Consider the following 5,333-nt stretch of genomic DNA (forward strand, 5'->3'; position numbering starts at 1 on the left):
AAGGTAGCTTACTGCGGAGCTCAACGCGGAGGAGGAAGGAAGGAAAAGTAAGGACAAACTGTTCTTATCTATCGATTCAGTATTTTATTATACAGACATTAGGCTGTTGTTGTTGTCCTATTAGGTAGCTGTTAGCTAACGAGTTTGCTAGCAAAACAAGATAACTAAAGCTTCTTCCCTGTATTGCTAATTATAGCGGTCATTCTTCATTATTGCTGATAGGGCCACATCGACGATCCAAAACCTGTCATCTCCATGATGGATATATGTCCGATTATCTAATTTTCTTTGCTGCATAATGTACATTGCATTTATTCTAGCATTAGGTAAATGTATCTTGAAGGAGAATAGCACCTTCAAAACGGTTTGAATTATAACGATTTTTTTTAAACAAAAAATTTTATTTAAATTTTTTTAATGAAATAACAAATTTTTGTCTTGTGAACTTAAAAAGTTATTTGTAAAACTTAAAACTTTTATTTGCACACATCAGAAATCTTTTGTTGCAATTTTCGGCCCTGCCCACGACGTCTTGTGAGAAGCAAGCAAAACTTTGAATCACGAACAAAAACTTAGAATAGCAAGAAAAGATTTATGTCTCACTTTATGAGACATAAATCTCTGATTTTAATTTTAAAAATGAAGCAAAACTTTTGTTTAAAAATTGTTTCAATTCAAAATGTGTTGATCACAATTGTATTTTATTTAATTGAGGTTAGTTTTTATTTTAATGGAGAATTGTGAAACATATTGAACTCCATAGCAGAGGCCTCCTTTTCTCTGAAATTAATATTGTGCTTTGGACTGAAAAACATTGGTTTAAATACAAGGGTAAAGAATTGGTAGTGTGGTTTAATACAGTGTTCTTATCATAATTCATTATGTTTTGCTTTTTTCTGTTCAAAGATGCCACGTAAAGAAAGACTGCAGAAACAAAAAAGAAAGGAATTGATAGAAGCAGCAAAAGGTAGTGGACTGTTGACCAACTGTGTCAGAACGAGTACCGCAGGTAAGAACAAAAAAAAATGTTCTTACCATTATCAACATGTAGTTTTTGGTAGTGAACAATATATTTAATATTACAGGGAATCGGTTGTGTTTTTCTTATGCTAAGATGTACTAAATCTAGGTGTAGAATAATGATTAGTTTGTTTCTTGCTCTCAGATGGACAGAAAGAAAGTGATAGATCAGAGGAGGAGACAAAAATGCAGTCAACAACACAGGAAGACAGGCAAGGAGAGGGACAACAGTCAGAAATAAACACTATGGACGAAAACGCGGAGCAACAAGTCAGAGAGAGGCCATTCACATTCTTACTGGACCTTCCACACCCAAATGACCCAGCACATGTCTTGAAGTTCAACATAAAATATGATGAAGCATTTATCCAAAATTGTGTAAAACAAGGACCATGCCAACCAGAGCTGTCATTTCCTAAAAATAAAGAAGGGAGGTCTTTTCAGAATAAATGGTATAAGAGTAACCCATGGCTGGAGTATTCTCCCAGTTTAAATTCCATGTTTTGTTTTAGCTGTCGTGTTTTTTTGAATGAAGAAAAGTACATGTTCCGCAAATCATGGAAGACAATAGGATTAAACAGATGGAACAAAGCATTACAGAAAATTAAAGAGCACAGTGCATCAGAGTCCCATATGTATGCCATGGTAAAGTGGAACACCTTTCAGAAAAAATCACTGGAGGCATTTTTGGAAACTGGTAACCTTCAATAACAAGCTGCAAAAGACAAAGAAAAGCAGAGGAACAGAGAAATTTTATCTCGGTTGATTTCCATTACAATTTATTTGGCAAGACAGGGCATGTCATTTAGAGGAGATGATGAGACTTCAGGAAGCCTAAATCGAGGCAACTTTTTAGAGCTTGTGGAGTTATTCGGCAAGTATGATAGTGTCATTAAATTGCACCTGGATGGTTTGAAAGAAACACTGGAAAGTAACAAAATACCACTGGTCTCACTACTATCAAACGGAACACAAAATGACATAATAAAAGCATTAGGTATAGCAATAAGACGTGCAATCAAAACTGAAATAGAAGAAAATGAGCTGTATTCCATTCTTATTGACGAAACCACAGATGTTTCACACATGGAACAAGTGTCATTTGTGGTCAGATACGTGCACAACATGCAGATTAAGGAGTGATTTATTCAGGTGTGCAACATTCAATCCACAAGTGGAGAAGACCTTGAAAATCTGGTTCTGGACGTACTGAAGGAAAACAATCTAAAAATGGATAACATCAGAGGTCAGGGATACGATGGAGCAGCTAACATGAGAGGACACTACAAGGGACTTCAGGCAAGAAATCTCAGGCACAATCCCAAGGCTTTGTATGTCCACTGTCAGGCACACTGTCTTAATTTGGTGTTAGTTGAAAGTGCCAAATCAAATATATGTTTTGTCACATTTTTCAACTTGGTTGAAAAACTTTACGCTTTCATTGGGAACTCATCAAAAAGGCATACTGTATTTATAGAGGTTCAGAAAGAAATGCAACCACATCAGCGTCCAGTTGAACTACAAAAGTTGTCTGACACTCGTTGGGCCTGCTGAGAAAGAGCCCTGAAGTCTCTCAAAAAGATCCTTCCCGCTGTTATGAAGTTCTTGGAGAATATGACTCAGGAAAGCCTCCCTGATCCATCAGCAGGTGACGCAGCAATCCTTTTGAAGAATATCAATTTTGAATTCTTATGTCTGGAAATTACTTGCCCCATTTTCCAAGTAACTGCAGTTGCATCAGATGCATTACAGCAGAAAGATATGGACCTGGCTGCAGCCTACAAAATTGTTGAAGGGGTACTACAGATACTGGAGTGTTGCAGATCAGAAGAAGAATTTGGCAAAATGTATAAAAAAGCCACAGAAAAGGCTGCATCTGTGGGGCTTGACCCCCCTGAAGAAGTCAGTGGACTCAGAAGGAAGAGGAAAGTGCCAGCAAAGTTTACTGCGGTTGGTACAGGTGCTTCTGATAACCATGTTTTCCCTACCTCGAAGGAGTCCTACCGTGCACAGGTATATTATGTTTTTGTAGACTCCATTACACAAGAGCTTCAGAAATGGTTTAAGGGAGGAGATAATGCTACCTGGGAAATATTAAATGCCCTCCACCGCCTTACTGTCCCAGAAAACTGGACCAATGCAACAGTTCCTCCAAAAGCACTTCAAGCTCTACTAAAGATGCTCTGCCAGTTTTATGAAATTGATGACCGAGAAAAATTGAAGACGGAGCTGAAGGTTTTTCACAGATCATATTTGGAGTTTTCATCTTTCAGTGTGTCATCAATGCTGTCTGTCATCAAAGAAAAATATGCTGATCTGGTTTTTCCCAACATGACTGGACTACTGAAAACATATGCCACCTTACCAGTGTCTACAGCAACCGTTGAGCGTTCCTTCTCAAAACTGAAGCTAGTGAAAACAAAACTACACAGCTTATGCAAGGAGGATAGGTTGTCAGACCTTCTTTTGTTGGCAATTGAGAAAGATGTGCCAATCATTCACAGTGAGGTCATTGACATTTTTCGAGACATGACCAACAGAAAACTGCTGCTGTGAACAGAAGAGAACAAAATAGCAAACATGCTTAAAAGTTGTAAGTTTGTTTTTAAACAGTTAAATCACCATGAAGGAAAAGAAGATTTTGGATAATAGTCTTAGATTCAGTTTGGGGGAAAAAAGAGCCTGAAATAAATAAGAGACATCAGCCTCCACTCAACACAGAGAAGATGAGACAATGAAGAAAAAGAATAGAAACTGAGATGAAAAAAAGAAAAGGAAAGATTGAAGAAAATGTATATAGGTACTTACAAAATACACTAAGACACAAATTTTGGTAGGCAGTAGGTCTCAGTAGGCTTTTCTCATGGTGACATGCATTAACAATTCAATTTTTGCTATTTTTTTGTCTGCAGTTCCACGTTAAAGTTTGATGCAGCTCTGCTTTCCTGAATGGACCATCTTTATCTCCACTGTAAGTGTAGCAAACAGGCAGCTCTTTTTTTATATAGATCACAGTACACTTAAAGGTTGCATTGTGCCCTTGTTTATAATTTTAATAGTGTAATTCTGTAAAGACAATGTGTCTGGTGGTCTAGCTCTGATTTACATATTTTGCTAAATTGCAGGTTTGAATATGGCAATACTTATAACAAAATAAACCTGTAGAAAGAAATTACTAATAAAATATCTAACATATGCATAGTGTTATGCTCTATATCAGGGGTGTCAAACTCAATTTCACCGAGGGCCACTTCAGCATATTGGCCACCCTCAACGGGCCACATTGACGGCACAAATCAGGAGTGCATCCCTTCTAAAACACACCCCAGACATAAAGGTTGACTTCCCTCATTCAGTTCTGTAGAGGTTTATAATGAGTCAATGGTCCAGGTGTGTTAGAGAAGGAATGCATCTAAAGTTGCAGATGGTAGCTCTGGAAAACTAGACTTGGGCAGCCCTATCATAAATGTATAAATATACAATGTTAAAAATAAATTAAACACCACCTCATATTGTTAAATAACTGATTTTATGTATTGACGTTTTAAATATTACATTTGAGTTTCCATGGATGTAAAATTACTGCTTAGTTTAAAAATTACAATATTTAAATCAGTGTTAAAGGTAAGCAAACAAATAATAAAAACAAGTCACATGGGCAGACATTATAGACTTTACGCAAAGATTTAGTCTCAGAGGCAACTGAAATCCTCATGGACTCTGAACTAAATGCGTCTTTCTGACCGGGAGCTGACAGCGTGTTGAAGAGTTATGGACCGGACGCTTTGGAGCGTCTGGTTAGGAAGCGCATTACAAACCTTTGGTTGAAATGGCGCGTGAAATTCAAGCCTCCATTACAGACCAGAGAAACCTAAAGAGAATGGAACGTTGTGTTAATCCATTGGAAGAGCCGGCAGTTTATCTTGAAATAAATGACGGTGCAAAAGTTAATTAGACTGTAACATGCGCAGTCCGCTGCTCAACCACTGCGGATGCGGCGGATTTTTCTGCAGACAAGACCTCTTGATCCATTTCTCTGGTTGCAATGCGCGCTCCCGACACAGGGGGAACAGATTTTCACAGGGGAACAGAATTTCTCACAAGACCTCTTACCAGGAGGAAGTGCGTTCAGACCCCAGCGGGTGAAGTGACATTAATTTAAGTGAAGTCGCTTAGATGTAGATACATTTATCTGCTTAATTTGTGATGGGATCTGGATTCACGGTAAATATTAGCTAAACCACATAAAATGCGACTAAATAGCCGATGTTAATATGAGTGTAATTTCACGGATAAAAATAGTACATGACCGA

Source organism: Poecilia formosa, unplaced genomic scaffold (assembly GCF_000485575.1).
Source record: "Poecilia formosa unplaced genomic scaffold, Poecilia_formosa-5.1.2 Scaffold19, whole genome shotgun sequence".
Taxonomy (NCBI): domain Eukaryota; kingdom Metazoa; phylum Chordata; class Actinopteri; order Cyprinodontiformes; family Poeciliidae; genus Poecilia; species Poecilia formosa.